The 27,930-nt window shown below is 39.1% G+C and overlaps 1 protein-coding gene across 7 annotated transcripts in view; it reads left to right on the forward strand.

Annotated features, from left to right (window-relative positions):
- SGMS1 (sphingomyelin synthase 1) overlaps positions 1 to 27,930 on the forward strand; it is a 276,032-nt gene that overhangs the window by 154,150 nt on the left and 93,952 nt on the right. For 5 of the 7 annotated variants that reach the window (XM_057734308.1, XM_057734304.1, XM_057734309.1 and 2 more), the window contains one exon: positions 20,916 to 20,996. The exons of 1 other annotated variant lie outside the window; for it this stretch is intronic. The gene's annotated coding sequence lies outside the window, so the exon portion shown is untranslated. Of the gene's footprint in view, positions 1 to 20,915; positions 20,997 to 26,206; positions 26,353 to 27,930 lie in introns of all 7 variants that reach the window. One more of the 7 variants, XM_057734305.1, reaches the window with a different exon arrangement.

The following is a 27,930-nucleotide window of genomic DNA, read 5'->3' on the forward strand; positions in this document are numbered from 1 at the left end:
CCCAGAATCTGTTTTCAAACTCACTCCCCTCTTAAACTTTGTTTTCTGTGCAGCAGTGTGTAAATGTCTTAGGCTCATCATGTAGAATAATCCAGAGTGATCTCCCTCCCATGGATTTATAGCAGTCATTTCTTTTTTTTCCTCTTTTGCTACTTAATCTTTAGTTGGCCTGTGCCATCTCTGACATAACTGTTCTCATTATTAAAAAAAAAAATTCTAGTAACAGTTTCGGATAGTCTGAAACTGTTAGAAGTTATAATAATAATAATAGTAATAATATCTGCTATGTAATGTGTGCCTTTTATCTCCTAAGGTCTTTATTTACATGACCTCTAATGAGAACCCTGGAACCTTGCAGGGACCTTCAGGAAATTCCTTCATGCAGCAAACTTTGGGTGTTACCTTTATGTTTTAGACCTTCCCTTAGATACTTTAGGTTGTGAACAAAGGGAAAAACCCCTAAACAACCCCCAAACCTGCACGATGGAGCTTATAGCGTAGTGGGAGAAAGAGGATAAACTAGATGAGTAACTAAAATACATTTGTGCTAGATGGTGATCAGGGTTCTGGCAAAAACTGAAGCAGAGAAGTGGGTGGGAGTGAGTATGAGTGCGGGTGTGTGTGTGTGTGTGTGTGTGTGTGTGTGTGTGTGTGTAACGTGTTTGCTGTAGCATGAAGTAGGGAGGGCAGGGAAGGCCTCAGTGAGAAGGTAAATGCAAGTAAGGGCATGAAGGAGGGGAGGGAATGAGTTTGCTTAATCTGGGGCAAGAACTTCCCAGGCAAAGAAGACAATAAGTACAGAGGCCTGAGTAGTTTCTTTGTTTCAAACCCAGGAAACCAAAACTCAGCCTTGCCCAAGGCAACAGCGTTCAAAAGCACTGGATGGCTGGTTCAAACCCAGATCTGTCATAGTCAAAAACCTTGCTCTCTCTGTTACCCTGAGTAACTCTAAAAGGAAATTCGTATTCATTTTAGGATGCTTTCCAGCTCCTAACAAAGAGCATTGTACATTGTGAGCACTGAAGATTTAACCGTGCTGCTGTCAAGCAAAAGTAATAGATAGGTAGCTAAACAGATTAGTTTTCTCTTAGCTAGTAGAACCTCAGAATGATAACCTCTTCCTCAGCTTTCTTAAGAGGGTTAAGAAAAAAACTTGTAGCAAACTACCCTTTCTGCTTTTTCTTTTCTTTCTTTGAAAAAAAAATTTGTTAGTATTTTGCTTTAAAAAATCTCTCTGTTCTTGTTTATTTGCGAGATTTCAAGAGTGCACTCCTAATTGTGTAGAAACTGACACAAGCAGTAGTTTAGAAGGGAGAGTATCACAGTAACAGAGACAGACAGGACAGTTTTCTCTCCGTTCTGTTTAAGAGATATTGCTCTTTTGTTTTTGTGTATGTGGAGCCTGTGAAAAGGGAGTTCACTGGGATCAGGGTATACAGTGTCATTTTTTAACTCTGAATAATGAAAACATAACATTGGTAACAGATTAAGTGAAGGTACCACTTGGGCTGTGAACACAAAGACTTGCTAATGGGGAATCACCTTGTACCAGGCACCGTTCCCCCACTTGCCTCACGTTCCCTCCAACAGGGATAGCAGATGACTGGTCATGACTGTCATTCTGCACTGGCCACCTGAATTTGGGATACTAGCTGTGATTTGAGTCCATATGTGCTACTTTTCTTTCTTGATCAGAATGAAGAAAAATATTTTTTAAAATTCTTTTTGGATAAAACATTTGTTAACCAATGTCCTACTTATGGCATTGTGATTTTTTTTGAGAACTTTTATTGATATACAGTTAAGATACAATAAACTGCATATATTTAGAGTGTACAATTTGGTATTTTTTTTCTTATTAATAATGTATATATGGCCATCCCAATCTCCCAATTCATTCCCCCCAACCCTCCCCGCTTTCCCCACTTGGTGTCCGTATGTTTGTTCTCTACATCTGTGTCTCTATTTCTGCCTTGCAAACCGGTTGATTTGTTACCATTTTTCTATATTCCACATATATGTGTTAATATACGAGATTTGTTTTTCTCTTTCTGACTCACTTTACTCTGTATGACAGTCTCTAGGTCTATCCATGTCTCTACAAATGTCCCAGTTTCCTTGCTTTTTACAGCTGAGTAATATTCCACTGTATATATGTACCACATCTTCTTTATCCATTCATCTGCTGATGGACATTTAGGTTGCTTCCATGTCCTGGCTATTGTAAATAGTGCTGCAATGAACATTGGAGTGCATGTGTCTTTTTGAATTATGGTGTCCTCTGGGTATATGCCCAGCAGTGGGATTGCTGGGTCATATGATAACTCTCTTTTTAGTTTTGCAAGGAACCTCCATACTATTCTCCATAGTAGCGGTATCAATTTACATTCCCACCAGCAGTGCAAGAGCGTTCCCTTTTCTCCACACCCTCTCCAGCATTTACTGTTTGTAGATTTTCTGATGATGCCCATTCTAACTGGTGTGAGGTGACCTCATTGTAGTTTTGATTTGCATTTCTCTAATAATTAGTGATGTTGAGCAGCTTTTCATGTGCCTCTTGGCCATCTGCATATCTTCTTTGGAGAAATGCCTATTTAGGTCTTCTGCCCATTTTTTTCATTGGGTTGTTTGTTTTTTTGATGTTGAGGTGGATGAACTGTTTATATATTTTGGAGATTAATCCCTTGTCTGTTGATTCATTTGCAAATATTTTCTCCCATTCTGAGGGTTGTCTTTTTGTCTTGCTTATAGTTTCCTTTGCTGTGCAGATGGCATTGTGATTTTGATATTAATTATGGTGAAGCAACCCTGACACTCATTCTTAGAATCCTGACACAAGTGATCTGATTCGGGCTTTCTGGGCAGACTCATTGGGTTTTAGTGGGTGTAAGAACCTAGTTTAATGTAACTATTCTAGTGTTGTCTCCCTCTTGGAACCAGTTTGTGAGGATGACTGAAAAGTTAGGGTGGAGGCTGAAAGTTTGGCAAGTAGGCTAAGTAGGCGAATCATTTTCCTTTGTATGGGCCTTCCCTTCTGTTTTGTATAAGAAGAGTTGTGTGCATAGAGTGTAAGATTGTACTGCATTGATTCAGGTGACATTCGAGGGAAACATTCTTGTTCCAAAGATGTTTGTGTATTTTGAGTGGATTTTACAAGCTACTATTTGAAATAAATAAATGTTTGGTAATCACTTCGTTCTCTGACCTTGGTAGCAGTGCTATCCAACAGCAGTTCTTGTCTCCTTTTATTCATAGCCTCTATTTAGTGGTGCTACTTTTTCCACTTTTATGGTTTCTTCTTCAAAGTGCTGGTTTGCATGTGCCTCTCCTGGTCTCTCTGCCTCATCATTTTCACCTTCAACTCCCAGTGCTACCTGGACCAGCATCTCTGTTCATCCACTCGAACAATATACGTTGAGCACCTGCTCCCCAGTAGACACTGTCCTAGGTGCTGGGATACAGCATTGAGCCAGACACAGGCCCTCTTCTCATTGCGTAGGAGCAGGGAGAACAAAGAACAGACAAGCGTGTCAGGTAACGACAAGCTTTAGGAAGGAAAATAAAGAAGGGAAAGGGTTTGGAATGATGGTGAGAATGGCATCTTCCATGTGGCGTGTTTGAGTGCCGACACAGGAAAAAGCCCCAGTCTAGGGGGTATGAGGGGAGTGGGCTTCAGGCAGAAGAAACGGCCACTGCAGAGACCCTGAGGGGAGAGTGTTTTAGTGACAGCCAGGGGGCTGAGGTGGCTACAGTGCAGTGAGTGAGCGGAGAGTTTTAAGATGCGAGTCCGGAAAGGTAGTTGGGCACATAGCACCTCTGTAGGCTGTGAAGCGGAGTCTAGCTTTTGTTCTAAGTGAGGTGAGAAGATACCTGCAGTCTTAAGCAGAGAAGTGACTTATGATCTGACTATGCCTTAAATCCCTCTGGTTGCTATGTGAAGATTGTTCCACAGGGAACACAAGAGGATGCATGGAGACCAGATAAGAGGCTATTGCCAAAGTCTAGGCCAAGATGTGTAAGCTTGGACCAGGGTGGAAGGAGTAGTGGAGGGATAAGAAATGGTGAGATTCCAGATATATTCCTGAAGGAAGCTCATAGAGTTTGGATATGACTTAGATGTGGATTTGAAAAAAAAGAGAAGCATTCTGGGTTTCTCCCAAGATTTTGACCTGAGCTGCTGGTAAGTTAGTGATTATTTACTAAGATGGGAGAAGAGCACAGGAGGAAAATTTTGGGTTTGTAGGGCAGGTGGTGAGTACAGTCTTTATTAATTACAATAGTTACCTGTTAGATACCTGAGTAAGAATATTGAGTAGGCAGTTGGTATTTGAACCTGGAGTTCAAGGAGTCCAGCCCAGAGGTATCTTTTTAATTGAGGGTTGTCCTAGAAGAGATGGTATTTAAAACCATAGGATTGGATGAGAGCACCTAAAGTAGTTCTCAAAGTATAGTAGCGACCCGTGGGTTCCTTGGACTTTTACAGGGAGGTCTGCAGAGTGAAAACTTTTTATAATAATACTAAGATGTACAGTTCAGTAGTGTTTCCCAGAGGATACCTGTGACAGCATAGCAAATTGACTGCAGACACAGATATGGGAATCTGCTGTTTTCTGTTAAGCTCGGTATTAGGGAGATGTTAAAAAATGTAAAATGATGCTGTTCTTACTAATGTATGTTTTTGTTTTGGAAAATGTATTTTCTATGAAAACATGTTATTTATGTTGATATGTAATGAGCTTATAGTTGCTTTTAGAAGAATTAATAAATATTTAAATGTTTTCTCAGTTTTCTAATACAGTAATTATCTATAGGTATAACCCTCATACACAAAATTTTTTTGAATTCCTTATTAATTTTTAAAGATGTAAAGTGGTCCTGAGACCAAAATGTTTGAGAACTGCTGACCTAGAGAGTAAATGATAATGGGGAGGCGATCTGAGAATTGAATGAACCTCTGGGCACTTACAGAAATAAGGAAGAACCCACAAAGGGGAGTGAGAAGAAACTGCTGGAAGGAAGGTGGACAGTTGAAAGAGTGTGCAGTGTTCTGGGGGCCAAGTAAAGAAAGCATTTCAAGTGGAAGCAAGAGGACAACCATGTCACATGCTGCTGATAGGTCATATTAAAGGAAAAGTGAGAACCAACCATTGGCTTTAGCAATGTTGGAGGTCATTGTTGATTTAGAAATGGATAGTTTCAGTAAAGGGGTATATCCTTTTCCACCTTTTTATCTGTCTGTGTCTTTGCATTTAAAATACACCTGTTGTAGGTGGGTACTACTGTTTAATGTATTCTGACAACCTGTGCCTTTTAATTGGAATATTTAGTCTATTTACTGTAATTATTGATATGATTAGTTTTATATCTACCATTTTGTTGCTTCCTATTTGTTCTATTTTTAGACATTTTCTTTTAATCCTGTATCTCCTTTTCTTCCTTCTTTTTGTTTAATTGAATGTATTTTAGTATTACATTTTAATTTCTCTCTTGGATTTTCAGCTATACCTCTTTGTATGATTTTTGTAGTTTCTCTGCAGATTTTAATATTCATCCTTAATAAAAAGTTGTTTTGAATTAATATTTTACTACTTTTTATAAAAATGTAAGAAACCTACAACAGTATGGTTTCATTTGCCCCTCCTCATCCATTGCACTGTAGTCTTCATACAATTTACATCCATATATGTTACAGAATATACAATACAGTATTATACGTTTAATACAATATATGTTAAGTATATATAAAGTAATTGCATACACAAACTATATCTTATACAGTATATCTAATAAGTATGTTTTAAGGAAATTAGAGAAATAGTCTTTCATGTTTACCTACACAGTTACTCCAAGGTTCTTCATTCTTTTCTGTAGATTGAAATTTACATCTGGTATCACTTCAGTTCAGAGCTTTCTTTAGCATTTCCTGCGATGTAGGCCTATTGGCAACAGATTCTCTCAGTTTTTATTTATATGAAGATTTTTTTATTTTTCCTTTATGTTTGATAGATAATTTTGTTGTCGACAGAATTCTAGGTTGACAGTTTTTTTCTCTCCTCTTCTTTCAGTGATTTAAAGATGTTTTTTGTCTTCTGGCCTCCTGTTTCTGATGCAGTGTCTGCCTTCATTCTGATTATTGTTCTCACATGTGTAACATGTCTTTTCTGGCAGCTTGTAAGATTTTGCTGTTGTGGTTTTCATTGGTTTTCATGGCTAGGCGAGGTTTTCTTGTGGCTGAGTTTTCTGCTTTGGTATGTTGCTGTTTTTGCTCCGTTTTGAAAATTTCTGGCCTGTGTTTCTTTACACATGTTTTTCTGCTCCATTCTATGTACTCTCCTTTAACATGTAAATTAGACTGCTTGATACTGCCCCACAAGGTCATTGAGACTCTTTTAAAACCATTGTTCTTTTTTAACTCTGTGCCTCAGCCTGGATTCTTTATCCTGACATATCTTAAAGTCCACCAGTCCTTTTTCACTGTTGTATCCAACCGCTGTTAATCTAACACAGTTTTTCTTTCAGATATTGTATTTTTAGGCTCTAGGACTTCTTTTTTTAATTTTTGTTTTTTGCAGTTTCTGTGTGTCTCCTGAAATTTCCTGTTTCCTTGCGCATTATATCTTTCTCTGCAGATTCTCTCAGTGTGTTTAGCATTGTTAGCGCCCTTGTCTTCTAATTCCACTTCCTGGATTATCTGTGGGTCTATGTCTGTGCACTGAGTTATCTTTAACCACCGAGTTGCACTTTTCCATTCTCCTCAGGTATCTATTAATTTTTAATTGTATGCTGGGCATTGCAGATGCTACATTGTAAAGATTTGGGATTCTGCTATGTTTCCCAGAGGAGAGTTGAGTTTTGTTCAAACAAGGAATTAGGTTGCAAATTACCTTAAATGTTAAGTAGACTCGTGTTTATGTTATCTGTTTCCATTTTGCCTGTATTTCCCAGGAAATATCCTGTAGTTGCCCTGTTCTTTATTCTTTAATACATGGTGCTTCTGTGGTGTCAGAGGAAGGTCTAAGGCCTTTACCAGGCCCCTGAAACCTGGCACATCTTGAGCTTTAAACTCCTCTGAGGTGGGCAGCTGTTGGAATCTGTCAGCTTTCTGAAAACTTTTCATCTTTTTTTTTTTTTTTTCTCCCCCCTCTGGGATTCTTGGAGTCTTGCAGTTCTGGGTTTAGCCAACAAGTGTAGAATTTATTTGCAAATTTGGGGCTTCAAATATAGGCCTGACTTCCTCATTTGGGGGATTTTTCTTCTCAAGTTTTAGATACCTTGGCAGGCCTATATTCTGACCAGCAAGACCGTGGTTTGCTGTTTGAGTTCCATCTGCTGCTACATAAACTTGCTTGTACCCTCACAGAATAAGCTGTATAAATATGACTATCATTCAGTGTGGTTCCCTTATTTAAGGGCTGTGGATGATCCACTTTCTGCCTGCTTTTGGTTATTTTCCAGTGCCTTCAAAGTTGCCTTTTATATTTGCCCACAGTTTATGATTGTTATTGAATGGAGGACACTTCTGCCATCATAAAGCCAATCCCTTAAAGAATTTGTTTTGTGTGGTTTATTTCCGTCCTTTCTAAAGAGGTGTTGAACCTCATTTTCATTTGGAGTTTAAAAGTACTTTAAACTCATGCATAATGGGTGTTTGTTACTGACCAACAGAACATTGTTTAGATACAAGACAATATTTATGAAATGATTAGTATTTATGAAAAGAAATATGAGATATTAAAGCATACTCTAAGATGGGACATTTGGTAATCTCTCTGATTTAGGCATAGGCTGATAAACAAGATAAATACAAGAATTCTAATTAAATATACTTAAATATGTATTTAAAGACTCTAGAGTAAACAATGGAAATAAATTTCAGGTAAGTAATTCAGCATTCCTAATGTCTGGCTGCCAATTCCTGACCTATATAAATAACCTTAAAGAGAGAAGATCTCACTTTTGAAGTTTCTTATCTGCCGCTAATGCGTTTTGATCACTAAAATCGGCTAGGTAAGTTAGTGCAATTCTCAGAGTCCAAGACCAGAAAGAAATTAGGCCAACTTAAAATATATCATGCTCCAGGAAAAGTAAAGATGTAGTTAGAAACAGAAATTAACACCCTCGGCATTGGTCCTGTTTTGTCTGCGGATGCTCACCGTGGTGGATGTATCATCATTGTGAGATTGGCAGGAATGGGTGAACATTTAAGGAGGTCACAAACTTTTTTTTTTAACTCTGTCAGCAAAGCTATGTTAAATAATAACAGCATTGTCCTGTTTCGCATTTTCCCTATGTATACTGTTTCTTTCAAACAGCTTTGAAGTATTGTCTAATCAGCAGGGATTTTTGTTTTAAATAACTTTAAAAAACTTTTAAAAATTTGTGGTAATTGTATAAAAAGAAAATACTGATAAATAAAAAGGGAAAAATTAGATTAACCCAAATTCCTCTATCAGGTACAGCCACTTTGGGGGGCATACATCCTTTTAGTTATTTTCCTATTTTATTTATAAAATGGATCATACTCTATGTATGTTATAATCTATCTTTACCCCAGTATTTCAAGCAGTTCTATAGGTATGTGAATGTTTGTGCTTCTGTATAGGCTGTGTATTTCTCTAAACAAAAAGAAATTATACAGACACCTGTTTTAGATCTATCCAGCTAAATATCGTTGACTATAACAGGGCCTAGGATAATGAAAATTTTATCATTACCAGAAACCACACTTGCTTCTTTAAAAAAAAAAAAAAGAAAAACTGATGGGCATGAGAAACTTCCTTGTAGCTTCTACTTTAACAAAGCTAAGAATGGGTGGCCTGCTTTTATTCTTTTTAAACATATGGGCAGTTTGCTTACTGGGACCTAGTCATAGCCTTCCCTCTTCAGCTTTATCACATTGTACATTGTTGAGGCTGGAAAAGCCCCAAAGTTGCCCTGCAAAATCATGCCCTGCTGATCATCACCAGCTATACACTTAGTCATTGTGAAACACTCAAGCCTTCTGTTTAATTAAGGTCTCATTGCCAGCGTTGCAATCTGAGTTTGAACAAGCAGGTTTCAGGAGTTTATAGTTTAGAAGGGAAGCAGACGTTAAACTAGGAAGGAATTATAGGTGTACTGAGAGTAATGAAGAAGTTCGGTGTCATAGAAATGAATGGCAGGTGTCTTGACATCACCTGGCATGTTTGAGAAGAGCTTCTTGGAGGAAAAGATGTTTAAATTGACACTTAAATGAGGAACAAGATTTAGGTAGGAAAATGGGACAGGAAAAGTCAGGGGGAGTTTTCCATGTGGAGGAACTGTCAGAGATGGAAGCCAGGATTTATTCAGTTGCTTCTGTTCCTCTCAATTTTCTTCATAGTTACTTTTGAAACAATTGGGGTGATTTTTCCCATAATCGCCCATGTAAAATATAGGGTAAGCCTGGACTTAACAGTTCTGTGAGTCATAATCAACACAATATTTTACAGATTGGTTCTTTGAATGTTAATAACTTTGGATAAGCTACTGCTGAACAAACGCATCACTTCAGTCTCCTAATCAAAAGGCCGTACTGAGCCCCTCGCAGGCTCGGTGCTCATGGGAATGGCAGCACTCGGGGTACTTTGCTACCAGTTGAACGGTTATGTTGTCCCTAGGCTTTTTCTGTCAGCTGTAGCATCTTTCTCTCTGCTTCTTTAGAATGTCACATCATCTCCTGTGGAGGCCAGGTGACTACCCAGGCCAGGTGTTAGCAAACTACAGCTGAAAGGCCAAATCTGGCCAGAGACTGGTTTTTGTCAATACAGTTTTATTGGCACACAGCTACGTCCGTTCATTTTCGTGTTACCTGGGGCTGCTTTCGGACTGTAATGGCAGAGTTGAATAGTTGCAAAAGATATCACATGCCCTGCAAAGCCTAAAATATTGACTATTTGGTCCTTTTCGGAGGACATTTGCCAACCACAGATTTAGGCATAATCCGTAAACGAATGTCCCCGCATCATTTCTCTCTTTTGGTTGGTGTTTCTTCTCGTATTCTCCATGGCCAGTCTGCTGTTTGTTATTTCTGTTGTTTGAATTTTTCTTCCTTCTCTCCTTTTTTACCAGTTGTCCCGGGCTCTGCTAATAAATAAATGAAGCCGACACATCTCATTAACATCCTATCACACTGCATCATGGTCAGTGTTTGTTTTTTGCTCTTCACTTGAATTTTGATCACTATTCATTCTCAGAGGACTTTCCCATTACTTCTTGCTTTATGGTGGCCTAGAAGAGAAAAAACACATCCTTTGGCTCCAGTAGAAAAAATCATGTTTCAAGGTGAGCCCTGCCACTTAGAAGGTAGGTTCACTTAGGCATGTTACTGTAATTCTCTGAACCTCAGGCTCTTTTTTCTGAACATGGGGATAAAGGCACAGCCGCCATGCCTGCATCAGGGGTGCTGCGAGGATCAAGGCATGGAAGTGCCTGTGTATCTTCATTTGTTCTTTTCTGTGAAGTTGACGGTGCTGGATGACTGACTTCCTTATGTGCATTTTTGAAGAGGTTAATTTTGCTTTTAAATTAACTGTGGAAAAAACATGTGGGTCTGTTTTTTATTTCAAAATTTTTGCTTAGGATACTATTCTTATCAATATTAAGTACAGTTTGAATAAGAAAGCATGAAGCTCAAATTATCTGCATTAAAATCTCTCTGTAGCCGAAAAGATCAATATTACTGAATGAAAGCCCTTTTAAATGTATTTTTAAAATCAGACACACTGCTTTTTGAGATTAAAGGGAAGATCAAATGATAACTCTGGAAATTAGAGACATTTTTATTCCTGCATGACAGAGTTGTGGGTAGTATTTTTGTCACTGTACTTTCTATAGTAGAAAGTGATGCTATTGATAAAAATACAGACTCGGCCAGGCTGAAGATAATCTATGCTATTGAAATGTATTACCTGTTTTGTAAAAATAATGCAGCTACTGATGTTAAGCAATTTTCCACTAACTTAAATGAGGGTATGACAGTAGAGAACGTTATCTGTGTGATTTATTTGTGTGGAAAGGAGATGGTGATTTGAGGTCCAACACAGAGAAGAGAGTAGAGGCATAGCCTTGTTTTTTAGATGCCACCTGAAGAGCAGGTTCACTAATGACATGCTCTGCAGATAACCTTGTTGTATTGTAAACAACTGTGTTGTTTATATTCTTATACCCTTTGAGGAGGGTTTTTGTTTGTTTTGTTTTTTGTAAAAGAAATATTTGCCTTTTTCACAAAGATCTTCCCACCCATTTCTGTCTTAAAACTTATTAGTGCCAGGGCTTGAGAGGATGGACCGTTGACTAACACCCTTCTTTCTCATCCAGTTTTGGGACCAATGGATAGACCAATGGGAGGTAGACGTGCAGAGGTTTATGAAGAATAAAGCTGATTAGAAAAAAAAAAAGCTGATTAGAGGACTGTGGCTAAGTAGGTTTTCTGGTATTTCCTGCTCCAGTGAGGCCAGTTTCCCCCCATAGTGTGGAGGGAGCGGCCTGGACTGCCGCACGTCTGTGGACAGGCCAGCTCTGGGAAGGGAGGAACTCTGAAGAGTCTGCGCCATGTTGTCCAGGTCCTTTCCCCCAAGCTCACCCTTCACATAATTCACTTCTCTCCCAGGGAGGAGGTTGGGAGGAGACGGGATGGTTGGGTTAGTGGAAAGTCCTCCACATGGAAACATGAGGCGGGGGAGTAGAGGTTTCCCGCTAAGGCTTTGTTGAATGTGTGGCATGAATAACTGTGCCTGCCTTCTGAGTAACTCTACCTCAAGTTTCATCTTCTGTAAAACTGGGATAATAATAGTAACATGCCTCATAGTACTCTTATCAAGATTAAATGAATTAGTACCAGTGAAACATTTAGAAAAGAGCCTTGCGTTGTGGTAAACAGTTTCTCTGTTTTCACCTTGAGTAATATCAGTATTTGTCATACTGTGTCAGAGGGTTCAGATGCATCTAAAACAGGGGAGGGTTAAATCACAGCCTACTGAAGGTAATACCCATGGAGGAGTAAGTTCATGTTGAGGTGAGAAAACCGCTGGCTACGTGGGAGAAAATAAGCCCTATTTCTTTTTGGTTTGTTCTAAACACGTTTGTTGTTGGTGCTGAGAGGAAAAGATTAGGAAGGAGAATGCTGAGTGAAAGACCACTTTCTTTTAGGCTACGGAGCGCCTTCCCTGATGAGAGTTCTGGAAGGATATGGCCTGGGGACATTAAACCCCTTTGTTTTGATAACTCCCACAGCCGGCCTTAAAGGCAGCATTATTACAGAGAAAAACAAGTTGATTTTTATTTTAAATAGGGACTGTTCTAGGAGAAATGGGAGCTCCATTCTGCATTCTTAATAGCCTAGCGCCCCCGCCCAAAAAAAATGCTGGAAATCTCTCTATCTCTGCAGTGGTTACTTGTTTACATGTGGTTACTTCTGCCGAAAATATCAGTAAACATTTTTTGTGTCCAAACAGGGTACTTATATACAGCACCTACTACGCCAAAGCATTTGTGTAATGAATATCTGTGTAATGAATACATCTGTGCAATGAATCAGTGAATTTCAGAGTGGGGATTTATAAAGCAGTGGAACAAACATGCTTGCACAAATGTTTGTTCTATGCCTCTTTTGATTTTCCTCCCTACTTAACATTCATTAAAAAAAAATAAGCAGATCATTCATAAGAAAAGGCAGCCTATTTTAGGGGCATCTCAGTTTACTTAGAAAATCCTGTTCATTGCTTTTGAAAAAGGATTGAACACAATATGAATATTTATTCAGTGTTATTTTTTCCCTCTCGCCACAGAGCTTAGTTTTTACAAGTTGAGGCTTTGTAGAATCAGGGGAGGTTAGTCCCGATTTTCTTCCTCACAGAACGTTTGATACCACTGATTTCATTATGTCTAGAGTTGAAGCTAAAGTTTGGTAGACTTGAGCATAAAGAAGCCTAGGAAATAGGAGGCCCAGGCTGTGCTGCTGGGTGACTCTGAACAGGTCGCTTCACGACTTTGGGTCTGTGTGTCATCATACTTCAACTATGAGGCAAGGATGAGAAGACTGATGAGGACTTTCCAGCTTTCACATGATGTGATTGTAGGATTTCCCCTCCAGTTTCTGCTTGTAGCGAGATGGCCTATTCAAGCAAAAGGTCTCTGGCTCAGTGAGTTGCAGCTGTATGCTCTGCTTGAGAATTGTTACTTGAATTAATTTGTAGAAGCTGTTGGCACTTGCGCAGAAGATTTCAAAATACACGTGTTTGGTTTTTAAAGAGCCCATATTAGCAATTGGGTGGAACTTTAGATGTTTGAATTTTTATTCTGTTCTCAAAACCACTAATACAGAAAACCTCTAATGCGTCTCTCCAAATATGGGTTTTATAAAGTGTTTAAGTCCATTATATCCCATTTAAAACACTTCTGTTAAAATTATTTTATGATAGGTAGGGTCATAGTATGGTACTCATAAGATGGTCAAAGTCCTCTTGCTGTTTCTTTTATTTATTTATTTATTTATTTATTTATTTATTTATTTATTTATTGGAAGTATAATTGATTTACAATGTTGTGTTTCTGGTGTACAGCAAAGTGACTCAGTTTATATACACACACATATACATATTATACGCACACATACACACACATACATACATACTTTTTCAGATTCTTTTCCATTATAGGTTATTACAAGATATTGAATATAATCCCCTGTGCTATACAGTAGGACCTTGTTTATTTTGCATATAGTAGTGCGTATCTGCTAATCCCAAACCCCTCCTCCCACCCCTTTCTCCTTTGGTAACCCTAAGTTTGTTTTCTATGTCTGTGAGTCTGTTTCTATTTTGTAAATAAGTTCATTTGTATTATTTTTTAGATGCCACATATAAATGATATCATGCGATATTTGTCTTTTTCTTACTTGACTTAGTATGCTAATCCCTAGGTCCATCCGTGTTGCTACAAATGGCATTTATTTGTGTCCGTGTTTGGCATGTTAAATAGCCTTTGCAGGCCAGCCAGGGAACCGGACTGCCATTTACAAGATTGTTATTTCCTTGGTAATTATGACCCACTTTGTCTTCCAAGTGGTAAGAATAGGGTGACAGGATATGTGTGGTAAGAGAGGACACTGAGGGTCTGGGTCAGAGATAGTGGAATAGGAGGACACGTGAGGATCACTATCGTAGGTGCTGGCCCCTGGCCTTCTCCTTCCCCTCCTCTCTCAGAAGGACATGTGGTTGCATCTGGAACTTGCGCCTCACTTCCCTCCTGTGTTGGTTATCTGTAGCTGCCTGACAACATAACTACCAACTTAGTTGCTTAATCAGCGCACAAACTATCTCCCAGTTTCTGTGGGTCAGGAGTCTGGTCATGATTTGGCTAGGTACTTTATAAGCTGCACTCAAGGTGTCAGAAGGGCTGCCGTCTCATCTGAGGCTCATCTGTAGAAGGATTTTCTTCTGAGCTCATGTGATTGTTGGCAGAATTCAGTTTCTTGTTAACTGTCAGCTGGAGGCTGCCCTCCCTGGCTCTCTCTATAGGCAGCTCACCACTTAGCAGCTGGCTTCTTCAAAGCTAGTAAGGGAGAGAATCTTGTAGCAGAATGGACGATACAGTCTTATGTGATATAACCATGTGTCCCGCCATTTCTGTCCTATTCTGTTAGTTACAGGCAAATCACAGTTCCCACCCGCACTCAATGGAAGGGATTGCAGGGGCATGGATAATGAGACAGGGGTCACGGGGGCCGTTACAGAGTCTGCCACATTTGAGGCTGGCCGGGAATATGGCTCCTCTTCACTGCTGCTGTCCTCTCTGGGTGTTCTCCTACTGAACTAGGGGCACAATTCTCATCCTTCTGTCTTCTCCTCCCTTCTGACTGACAGAGAATTCAACACCCTGGTGGCCTTTCTTCCTTTTTTCTGCTGTAGAAATGCAAGGAAAAGATAGCAGGAAATTCATTCTTGGTAAGAAACTCTCATGATTTTGGGGCTCTCCCATGACAGCTGGTGTTTTGCGTGTGTGACGTGTTCCCTAGCAGGTGTTTCTAAGTCACAGTGTGGCTTGTGTAAATGACCTAAGTGGCACCTTCTCAGCTTTTATGTCTTTTGTTCACTGTTGTCTTTAGGCAAATGCTGAATCCCAAAACTAGTTCACTTTCCCAGTGCCATCCTTTTAGAATTCTTGCCATGGACTCTGTTTAGATTTTAAATTAGAATCATTAGTGGTTTGGGTCCTTTTACTCTTTGGCCCCATTAGCTGCTCTTTTGTGTCATTTCCCTTATTTCCCCTCTCCTCTTTAGTCATCTTTAGGGGCTCTTTGCCTTCCTCTGTCCTGCTCCTGGTCTGTGACTTTCTCAGTCTCCAGTTAGTGCTCTCCCTCATTGCTGAGGACACAGCGAGGTGTTGGTTAAGAACAAGGACTCCTATATGGGAAAAGAATCTAAAAAAGAGTGGATATATGTATATGTATAACAGGTTCACTTTCCTGTACACCTGAAACTAACATAACATTTTAAATCAACTATACTACAATAAAAATTAAAAAAAACAAACAAACAAAAAACAAGGTCTGAAGCCAGGCTGCCTGGGTTTGAACCCCAGCTCCACCATGTATTAGCTGAGGAATCTCGAGCAAGTGATTCAGTTTTGTTTTCTGTGTGGCTGCTGTGAACAGTTCTGATTTTCTCACTGGCCCACAAGCCTCTGCTTGCTGCTGCCACTCTGACTTTGCTCCCAAGATATGTGCACAGATGTAGGAGCAATTTGTAGTTTATTAGTAAATGAAACTTAGACCAAGCCTTTTTCTGGTGAAGTGGGCCAGAACATTTCTGAGCTTATGAGGATACCTCTTTTTTTTGTTAATATTGCCTTGGAACGTGCTTTGCCTCTTAAGGATGAGGATAGTTTACTTCTTCCAATAACAATAACATTTAATGAGCACTTAGTGTTTGCCATGAACTTTATTAAACTGTTTGCAGGCATTATGTCTTTAACCCATGTAACAACATTAAGTTGTAGTTCTACTGTTACTCCCATCCTATTGATGAAGAAACTGAGGCTCAGAGGAATTAAATAACATGCTCAAGGTCTTTAAGGTAGATTGGGGAATGCAGTTTTGTGTGACTGCAAAGCACAGGCTTTTAATGACCATAGGACACTATCTCCCATTGGTGAAGTCTAAACCCCTCTTTATGAACTAACTCCTTAGGAGAAAAGCGGCTAAGAATCCAAAACAGTCACGTCTTAGAATACAAGAGCCTTTATCCACTTCTGCAGCCTTAGTGCAAGTGCCACCCTCTAGTATCTCAGCTCTCAGATGATTTTGGTTTTGATGCCTGCCAGTCTTCTTCCACCTTGGGGGAGCTTGGCCTCACCTAGAAGATAAAGCGTGCGTTCAAAAAGGAGCGTATTCTTTTTAGCCAGGTTTCTGCCTGACTGTTATAGAATATTAACATTGTATATGAGGTATGTATGATTAAGAAATACTGGGTTTTTAACTCTCCCAGCCAGGATTTATACATCCAGATTATTCTCAAGTGCCTCAGCTAAGTTAATTGCTTGTATTCTGGTTTTGCTGCCATTGCACTGCATTCCCTTAAATGAACTTCATCTCAACCACTGTTTAACTCCTTCCTCATCTGCAGTACTGAGCGCAGTGTTTTCTTCCACATGGGTAGTTCATTAGTCAGTTGTTGAAGTCACCTGTAACTCTTTCAAATAACCATGGTTGTGGCAGAAGACCATCTTTGAGGATCAATATAATTCCTTGAACATATTAAAATATTTTCCATCATAGCAAAGAATGTCTTTTTGTTCACAAATCAGTAACAACTAAACTGTAATGAGACATTTTCTTGTGGGCATTGTACACGAATTTTGAAAGTACAAGAAGAGTACTCAATTTCCTCTGAGCAGTCAGCATCACTGAAGTGAGTCCCAAAGAGATGAAGCGGGTCAAGGGGAACTTTTTTCTAAAATATTTTATTTATTTATTTGGTTGCTCCAGGTCTTATTTGCAGCAGGTGGGCTCCTTTAGTTGTGGCACGTGTGCTTCTTAGTTGCGGCTCATCGGCTCCTTTAGTTCTGGCATGTGCACTCTTAGTTGCAGCATGCATGTGGGATCTAGTTCCCTGACCAGGGATTGAACCCAGGCCCCCTGCATTGGGATCGTGGTATCTTAACCACTGTACCACCAGGGAAGTCCCAAGGAGAACTTTTTGTAGATAGAAAATTCCTTTTAAAAGTTGGTAGTGCCTCACCTTGTGGTCTTTGTTTTTCTTGAAAACATAGCTGACAAATCCATACTGTTGTTGATGAGGCTGTGATGCAAAGCTAGCCTTCGCGACAGGCTGCCTGCCACTCTCAGTGTGGCTTTTATTTCCCACAGATGCCTGCTGAGTACTTGGCATTACTGCGCACACCAGAAGAATTAGCACTAGCGGAAAATTTTCATTCCCTCTTTCAAGAATTTATCATCAAAAAAAGAAACTCATTACTGATGTGGAGAATGCTAACAAATGCATAGCTGGAACTTTCGGTTTTCATGTTAGTAAAGGCTACCAACTAAGGTGGATATTTTTATTTAACACTTCATTCAGATCAGCTTAGAAAAGTTTCATGTTGTTGTCAAAAGTAGGATCTGAACCTCTTTCCAAAATGTCCACCTAGAGAGAGAGTCTGAATTTAATGGACTCTCATACGTGGCCAGCAAACACAATGATTGTAATTATACATGGGGACGTGTTCTGTGGTGAGCACTGTACATGCATAATCTCTAGTCCGCGTAACTACTCTCCAAGGTATGTAGTATTGTCCTTATTTTACAGACTTGGAAACTGAGGCTTAGAGGATTCAATTACTTGGCAAAGACCACACTGCTGTTAAATAGCAGAGGTGGACTTCAAGCCTGTGTGTTTTAAACTTTCATCAAACTGTCTGCGTTTTCCATGCTTTTAAAATGCTTTCATACCAAGTGACCTGGCGTATAAGCTACAGCCAGCTGACGAGCATGTTCCTTGGTGTTGGGTATAACCTATTGGGTTGGCCAAAGAGTTCGTTTGTTTTTTCCCATAAGATGGCTCTAGTAGCGCTTAGTTGTCTTTAACCTCATTCAGAACAATTTTGTTAGATTGTATTGTGACAGCTGTCATATCAGCGTGCATTTAAAAAAACATCAAAATTGGTGAATTTTTTGTGTGTAGCCATTTTAATATTGAAGATGGAAGGAAAAAAGCAGGGTTTTTGGCATATTATGCTTTATTATTTCAAGAAAGATAAAAACGCAACTGAAATGCAAAACAAGATTTCTGCAGTATATGGAGAAGGTGCTGTGACTGATAAAACATGTCAAAAGTGGTTTGCGAAGTTTTGTGGTGCTGGAGATTTCTCACTGGACGATGCTCCACAGTCGGGTAGACCAGTTGAAATAAATAGCGATCAAATCAAGACATTAATGGAGAGTAATCAACGTTATACCACCGGGGAGATAGCTGACATACTCAAAATATCCAAATCAAGCACTGAAAATCATTTGCACCAGCTTGGTTACGTTCATTGCTTTGATGTTTGGGTTCCACATAAGTTAAGCGAGAAAACCCTTCTTGACCGTATATTCCACGTAAGATTCTCTTCTGAAATGTAACGAAAATGTTCTGTTTTTAAAACAAATTGTGAGGGGCAATGAAAAGTGGTTACTGTACAATAATGTGGAACAGAAGAGATCATGGGGGCAAGCGAAATGAACCACCACCAACCACCCCAAAGGCCGGTCTTCATCCAAAGAAGGTAATGATGTGTACATGGTGAGACAGGAAGGGAGTCCTCTATTATGAGCTCCTTCCCAAAAACGAACAATTAATTCCAACAAGTACTGCTCCCAATTAGACCAGCTGAAAGCAGCACTCAAAAGCAGCATCCAGAATTAGTCAACAGAAAATGCATAATCTTCCATGAGGATAATACAAGATTGCATGTTTCTTTGATGACCAGGCAAAAACTGTTACAGCTTGGCTGGGAAGTTCTGATTCATCCACCATATTCACCAGACATTGCACCTTCGGATTTCCATTTATTTGGGTCTTTAAAAAATTCTTTTAAGGGAAGAAATTTCAATCGTAAAAGGCACCTGGAACAGTTCTTTGCTCAAAAAGATGAAAAGTTTTGGGAAGATGGAATTATGAAGTTACCTGAAAAATGACAGAAAATAGTGGAACAAAACGGTGAATACGTTGTTCAATAAAATTCTTGGTGAAAATGAAGAATGTGTCTTTTATTTTTACTTAAAAACCGAAGGAACTTTTTGGCCAACCCAGTACAAATCTTTGACTCTTCATTCCTTCCCTGCTATTTTTATTGGTGTTGACAAATTCTTTCTTTGTTACTAGGAAGCTCTGTGTATTGACAGGATGTTTTTCCATTCGCTCCCTTCTTTATGGCCCTCCTACACACACACACACACACACACACTCTCTCATGGTCTGGATAACTAGGGGTTTCTACCTATTCTATAACTGAGGTGACACCATCTCTCAAGGTAGCTCAGTGTATGGAGTCATTTTACAATTAATATTAATCTCTTCTCTCTGAATACCTTTAACACTGAGGCTTCAGGTGTGGAAAGTTATCACGTTCCTATTTTATGTGTTGTCTACTTGGAGCCATATGTTCTTCACATAAAATGAGCAGTTGTTGGCATTGTACTTGGTAGAAGTGAGATGTTTTCATTTGGGCTGTTCTGTGAAGGGAAAGGAAGTGAAACTTCCTATCCCTTGGTTGTGGACCCTAAAATGTTATGAAATTGAAAAACAGAAGTAAAACCATTCTGAATGACTTCCTTTTGGAAAAAGGGGGCACACTGCTGAGTGTAATCCATTATTCCATGAATTATACAAATCTTCAATATTTGAATTAGATGTATGGACAAAGTAGCAAGCCTGATCATTGAGCACTGGGTGTCCTTGGTGCCGGGGTAGTACCCTTGTTAGATCAAAGCATGCTTGATGTCTTTCATTTTATCTAATCCTCACAACCACACAGTATGGTAGGGGCCATTTGATCCTCTTTCAGAAATAAAGAAATTGAGGCTGGGAAAATGTGGGTGGATTTTCCCAAGGTCACATGGCTAGGAAGTGGTAGGACTTTGGGCCAAGGTTTTATCTGGGCATTGTCCTTTGATAGATGTTGGTGGTTTGGGTTGCCTTATCATTTATCTTTTCTGTCCTATAATCTTTAAACAATTTGAAAAATAGGGCAAGGATTCAAATGGGAATCAACATAGATAGTAGCTTAATTACTGATAAAAACAGGATGGGAGGACTCAGAAGTGTCAGTTACCTCCTTCTCTAAAACATGCATTGGACCCTAGTAACCCTGATGTAGTCCTCCTAGTCCGGTAACAGCTGGAGAGAAGCTGGCAGAGCTGGCTGGCCCTCTCGTCCTGCTTACTCTGTGGAAATGAACTTGGCCCCAGGTGCTGGAGAGAACTAGAGGGAGGCCCTTGCTGCTTAGCTCAGGGTGGGGCCTCAGCTCTAAGCTTCCTCTGTCCTTCCCAGTCGATTAGTCACTCACTTTTGAGAAGGGAGGAGTGGCTGGAGAGGAGAGAGAGAGAGAAAGTGGCTTACTCTAATACTGCTTCCTCCCAAGAAACAGACTAAAAATGTCCTTCCGAAAACATGAGAGGAGGGTATTTTAAGAGTCTCCACCCCAAACCCCAACAGTAGAAATACTGCTCTTTAAAGTTTTTCTCTTGAGGTGATCTATGTTGCTGTTCTCTCCTGCCTTTCTGATTTTGGAGAGAAAGGAAGAGATGACTATATTTTTCTGTGTTTTGGGTATAAAAAAAGGAAAAGACTAATGTAGTAGAAACCAAGAAACGGTCTTTATGAGACATATAATCAGATTCTTTCTTCTCATGGCAGGTGTTGGAAATGTACAGAAACAATGGGAGAAGCCGGTAACTAATAGGAAGCCAAGATGACAAGAATTTTAAAAAATAATCAGTGAGTAAAATTCTGTTAGCCCTTTGGAATTCCTTTGATTACGGGGTGAATTTTCTGTAAGAAACTATGGTAAAATGATACCTTAAATTAAGTACCTTATTAAATACTTTAAAAGTTTAAAAGAGAAAATTTTGAAAAGTAAATACCCAAACACTTCAGAAAGTTGGTGCCACCTTTTGAAAAATTTTGCTTTTGCATTATTCTTTGTTGGTAGAGTGTGCCATTTTAAGTTGGGTGTGTCTGTTTGGTGGACAGAGCATAAGTATTTAAAGATTTGAAAGAGGCTGTCTTTTATATTAACCTTGGACTAGCCCTTCTCAAGTGCAGATCATTCTTGGTTCCATTGGTTCTCTGGGCCCCAGTTCTTACCCATTTTTTGTGAGTACATTTTGGAGGTAAATATGAATAAACTTGGGGAACATGGATAAAATTGAGTTCTTTGTCTATTTCTCTTCATTACACCTTTTTTTTTTTTTTTTAACACCTCGGAGGCGATTAGTGTTCGCTGAGTATCTGACAGTTATATGTGGTTGGTTTTGGTTTCATTATGGTAATGATAATGTTGGTAAGTAGGGGTAGTTAGTGGAAAGATCATACGTTTTTGAGTCAGACATTCATAGGCCTGACTCTTGCTGTTGTGCTTTTAGTAGTTACTCAGCCTCTCAACCTCAGTTGACTCATCTGTGTGTTTGATTTGATAATACTTCTCATGAAACGAAAGACCATGAGATAATACTTTGTGCTGTGACTGGTACATTACAGGGCCACAATAAAAGGAATTACTTTTTTTTTTCTTAAGAACTTTTATTGAGATACAGTAAGATACAATAAACTGCATGTATTTAGAGTGTGCTATTTGGTATCCCAATCTCCCAATTCATTCCCCCCCCAAACCTCCCCGCTTTCCCCACTTGGTGTCCATTTGTTTGTTCTCTACACCTGTGTCTCTATTTCTGCCTTGCAAACGGGTTGATCTGTACCATTTTTCTATAGTCCACATATATGTGTTAATATACGAGATTTGTTTTTCTCTTTCTGACTCACTTCACTCTGTATGACAGTCTCTAGGTCCATCCATGTCTCTACAAATGTCCCAGTTTCATTGCTTTTTACAGCTGAGTAATATTCCATTATATATATATACCACATCTTTTTTATCCATTCATCTGTTGATGGACATTTAGGTTGCTTCCGTGTGCTGGCTGTTGTAAATAGTGCTGCAGTGAACATTGGAGTGCATGTGTCTTTTTGAATTATGGTGTTCTCTGGGTATATGCCCAGCAGTGGGATTGCTGGGTCATACGGTAACTCTTTTTAGTTTTGCAAGGAACCTCCATACTGTTCTCCATAGTGGCTGTATCACTTAGTAATTACTTTTTATCCTTATTTTGTATCATGATTTATAGTTTACAAGCCTTTATCTTGACTCAGAAGACTGGTCAGCTCAACTTCCTGAGCTACTGTGAGGCAGTGGTGGGTTCACATTGCAGGTAGTGATATGCAGGTAGATGTTCAGAGCCAGCCCTGATGAGGGGAGGGGGATGTAGTGTTTGCAGATTTCCATGATGTGAACACTCCCACCTTAGCTGATTTCACACTACTAGCAAAGTCTCTGCCAGCAGAGTTGGGAAGTGGTGTGCAGGAGCACACCGTTGTGTGATTTCCTACCAAGCAGGTACAATAGTTGCAAAGAATATCAAGAGCATTGACAAGAGTAAAACAGGAAGTGACGTGTTTTGAGTATTTATGATCTTTGTTCTTAGTATAGTTTATTTTAATTGTATGTTTATATAATTTAACTTTTAATGATGGTGTGTTTAACAACTGCCTTGCCAAAAATCCTGAGAATAAGCAACTGGTTCTGAGGGACTGGTATGAGCTGGCCCCAATACACCACTGATTGTAAGTTTCCTACTGTGAAGACATTTCCAAGCCACAAATCTTCAATTATCTTTCTCAGTCCTGGTGGTAAGAGTTTGGTTTGGTTGATAAAAGCAAGGTCTGGTTTTGACTCCATGCTGGGTAACCTAAGTTGTCATGCCCCCATAGCTTCTGGAGTGAAGATAAGCACTAAGGTCAATTTAGAATTTAGACCTATTTTCCTAGAGTGTGACTGGCATTCCCATGTTGTTAACTCAGCTTTGTAACTGGCCCCCGGCACCCCTCACTCATTCTGGCTTTTGAGTGACAGTACTTGGAAATCAGTCAGACTGTTCACACCCTTTTGAACTTCCTTCTTTCCCTTCTCTGTATTCCTGCGAATCTGCATTTCCTCAGCTAGTGACTCTTTGGGGACAAGTAGCTTTGGTTTTGATTCAGAAATTAAGGAAAAGGAATTGTCTCCAGAGAGAGCAGAGCAAATCCAAACAAAAAAACCTGGGCAGTTCAAAGTTCATAATAGCTGGATTAAAATCTTAAGGAGTAAAATGTAGGAAAGAAAGGAAACTGGACCAGATATCTCTGTTTCTTCTGGAAGCAGTTTCTTCAGTTTTCTCACTTGCCCTTTAGAAGGGAACAATTGAAGCCTGAAATTGCTAAGTAACAGCTAAGATCGTGGTGGTTGTTTTTATTTTAAATCTCACCCACCTAGTTCTCAAAACACATTCTTTATTGAACCTTTAGAAAAATGCCTTGGATATTTCAAAACATTCGTTTGTGTCAATTCCCTGAATCAGACTTACATAATCTTAAAACATTTATTTCCCTTATTTCTTCCTAAAACAATAGGTATTTATATTTTCCACCTAGTCGGAATTGGACTTTGATTATTACAAAAGTAGTTCTTGTCCGTTTGAAGAGGAAGCTCATGGATAAAAATCTAAGAGACTTGCCTCTGGACTGAGAAATATTGACCTATGTGTGAAGTTGAATAAGGGTGTTTTTGGTAACTCTGAAAGCAAACATAGGAGTAATGATTAATAGAGAAATTTTGCCACGGATAAAATATTGTGATTGATAATTTTTCTCCCCAGAATGGACCTTATGTAATTTCTGAATATCCCCACTATAGACGAATTTTTGACTAGAGCACTGCTAGGTGTACAGTCTTTGAATGTGTAAATTTTATAGGCTTGCTTTATATTCAAATCAACACACTCAGTAGTTTCTGGATACTTGGGAGTCATGGGTTATTAGGGTAGATTCCAGTAAAAATAAAACAGGCTTATTCCACTTCAGGAGTTGATAATCAAGCCTGAACAAAGAAAACTGTCATTTCAAAACAAATGTAGTAAATGTTATAATAGATATATTAAATACTCAGGAAACAGACAGGAGAGAGGAATTACCTGTGTGATAAGAGTGGGCTAGACGGGGGGACAGGGGGGGTTTCAGGAGCAGACGACATTTGAACTGGGTATTTAATGATTAATGCCTTTTAATTAAAATACTTCTTTTTTCGATTATAAAAGTTAACAATGCTAATTGGAAAGAGCTTTAAAATGTGAAAATTATTAAGATTAGAAAACTCATAATCACTACCCAGAGATACCATTATTAGCATTGTTTTTCTTTTTTTTTGTATTCTGCCATACTCTTCCTATATTTTTTCCTCCCTAAAATGGGTCATTATTAATATTGTTTTGAAACCTGATTCTGATTGATAATGTACTGAGAGCATGCCGTATCAATATGTATAATCTACATTATTTGTTATTGTTTTATAGCATTCCATGTGTATGTGATCTGTAATGTATTTAACCATTTCCTTGTTCGTGGGCATTTAGGTTGCTTTCCACGTTGCATTCTTGTCAGGCACACTATGATGAACATCTTTGTACACGCACTGGGGTGCACTTACCTAATTATTTGGGCAGGATCTTTGAACAGAGTTGGGGCAGTGCATAGGGAGTACTCCAGGTAGAACAAACAATTTGAGCCAAGAGGCAGAGGTGGGAAGGGAAGATTCCATTCTGGGGAAAGGCAGGAATTGTAGTTTGGTAGAATGCAAGGAGGGAAGGCTGGTAGTGCTAATTAGGGCTGGAGGGGGAAGATAGTCTTTGATGCTGAGTCCTTTATTTATTCTCAGTTGGGAGCCATGTGTGGAATCTATATCATTCTTGAAATGAAGGCTGAGTGTCTTCAATTTTCCTTAATTTTTCTTGTTTGGGAAGAAATAAAAATTATTAATAGTGCTGCCTTCTGAAACTTCTTCAGAGTCTTAAGAAACTCACCAGTCAGGGAGTAAACGAGTAAGAGAAGTCATGAAGAAAGTGTGTGTGTGTATAGAAAAAACTTGACTAGGGGAGCTTATGGTTTTGACAGGGGAAGGAAACATCATTAATAAATGCATTTCCTCCTTAAGGAATCTAAACAAATTAAGTTAAATTTAAAGATAATTTGGGAAAGATATGTGTTAAGAGATAAATATCATAATTTAATAATAATGCTACCTTGTATTTATTGACTACTTTTATGTGCTTATGTCTTTTAAATACATTGTTTTACTTAATCTTTCAACAACCTTTTTAGGAAGTGTATAGGATTATCTCCATCTTGTGGGTGAAACAGAGGCCTCAAAGGCTGCTTTGGAGAGAGGTCACCAGACTTGGGGTTCCAGTTCAGATGCCTCTGGGGCCTTGGGCAAGTTCTGGGATCACACTGGGATGGTTGTAAGGATACCGTGAGACAATATCTGAAAAATGAGAATAGCATAAAGTACCACGGAAATGGAAGGACTGCTTTTTATAATAGGACACCTTTTTCTCTCATTACTGAAGGGAAGAAAGCACTTCTCTCGCCATTTTCCATTCCCTTTGCCATAGGTTATAATATTGTCAAAACATTCGCTATTCCTTCCTACCCACCCTCCATCCTGTGGGAGGATTATGCTTTCACATCCCATTGAGGGTTGAGCCCCGTGGCTGGCTTGGCCATAGGACTTGTAAATAATAAGAAATGTAAATAACAATGACATGTGCCATTTCCAGGCAGAAACAGAATGGACATTGCCTGGTTTTGCCATCTTTCTTTTTTTCTCTTTGCCATGAGATCAGCCTGTCCCAGTTAGGTGCTCCTTTTGCCTTGGTCCTAGAGTGAAGAAAACATGGAGCCCAGCCTTGGCTCACCTGCAAAGAACCAAACAGGAGCCAGAAATAAACCTTTCTCTGTTGTCAGCCTCCAAAATGTTGGTGTTGTTACTGCAGCATAATTTAGCCTGAACTGGTACACTCCTTTTTCACCCCTTACGTATCACCTTCTCTCCCTTTCAGGACACACACACATCTTGTGCAGAGAGCTTCCTTTTTAAGTTGAAAAACAGTGTTCCCCATCATCTGTTGTACTACACTCTTTCTCCTGCATTGAAGAGGTCACCCTTCATCAGAGGTTATCACTTCAAATAAGGCATTTAAATAAGGTATTTATGGTTGACCAACTTGCTGTTAATTTTTTTCTTTTCTTCAAACATTTATAGAACATGTCCCAAGTCAAGGTCTGGGCATCTGGGGTTTTAAAAACATCCAAGCACTGGACCCAGCCTTCAGGAATCTTAGAGTATGATGCAGTTGCATGCTGTGTATCTCAGCAGACAGTGTCAAGTGCTGAAGGAGAGTGTCACTTTGATAATTGGCAAACTGTGTTCATGTAGGTGTCCCCACTTCGTTGTATGCCATCCTTAAGATGTTCTTTAAGTGTCATTGCTTTCTTAGTTAAGCTTATCTTCCCTTTTCCATCTCCTCCTTGGCATGTATTTACTGTACCATTTAATTTGCGTGGCATGTTCGACTTCCTTATTCTCAATATGTAGTTTTTAGTCAAACAGTTTATACTGACTCGCTCACTAGCTTAGGGTATGTGTCCTTTCTTTTGACATACATTGTAAACTCTTTAACTTATTTATCTTAATTTTTCCCTGTAACATAAGTTGCTTAACATGCTGTTACAACAAAATTTGACTCTTAGTAAATGATTTACTATTTTCTTTGATTTTCCCACCCTCAAGTTATTAGTTCTTCTCTCCATGATGTATGAAGTGAAGTTCATTGTTGTTAGTCCGCATGCTCCTTTCCTTTTCTTTCTTATGGTGTCTGATGTGTTGAAGATTCTGCATGGGAGAACCAGTTTGTCTTGGCTTAGTAACACCTTACCTCAATTTGGAATAATTTCCAGTTGACCTGTCATATTTCAGGTCACGTGCCTAATAATCTGACTAATGACTAGTCCTGGCTTTGGACCATGGAGTAAAACCAAAAGCTCCTACAAGTCTGTCTGACAGCAGTTTCTAGGTTAAGACAGTGTACAGTTTACCTGTCCCCTTCCTTTATGATTGAATTCAGCTGTTTTCTGTCTCGTTACTTATGACCACCTCTCCAGTTTGATTTCAGAAGACACTGGGTTAATTTATTATTAAAGCCCCATCTTGCACCGAGGGCTTTCAAACTTTTTGTCCAACATGCACAGAAAGAAGCTGTTGTCAGCCTCCATTAGACAGGGAGGAACACTCAGGGAGCTGCCATGGTTTATCACTAATGGTCTGCCTTTAGGTTGGGTGGTGGGTTCACAGGCTGTTGATGTTAAAATATTATTTTTCCTGACAACTTAAATATATTCTTTTGTATGTAGTAAATACTGCATAACCAAAAACATTTTTTAAATGTGAAATATGGTTAAAGCTGTGAAATGCATCCATTGCATTTATTTTGGCAGAACTGAGTCACCTTAACTAGTTATCTTTGCAATTTTAATTTTCTTTTAAAACACCTAAGTGCCCTCTAAGATAATGCCCTCTTTTTTCAACAGGGCAAAATAAATTTTTTATGAAGATACTATTTACAGACCCTCAATTTTCAGACGATCTTCATGTCAGTACAAGCATCTGTATAATTTAAGGTTTACCCAGAGAAAGATTTTCTCTTGTTTTGCCACAGAGAAATACCTTCTCTTGGGAAGCTATAGAAAGTTATTGTCTGGTTATTGACTGTGACTGCCCACTAGT

Source organism: Hippopotamus amphibius, chromosome 5 (genome assembly GCF_030028045.1).
Source record: "Hippopotamus amphibius kiboko isolate mHipAmp2 chromosome 5, mHipAmp2.hap2, whole genome shotgun sequence".
Taxonomy (NCBI): domain Eukaryota; kingdom Metazoa; phylum Chordata; class Mammalia; order Artiodactyla; family Hippopotamidae; genus Hippopotamus; species Hippopotamus amphibius.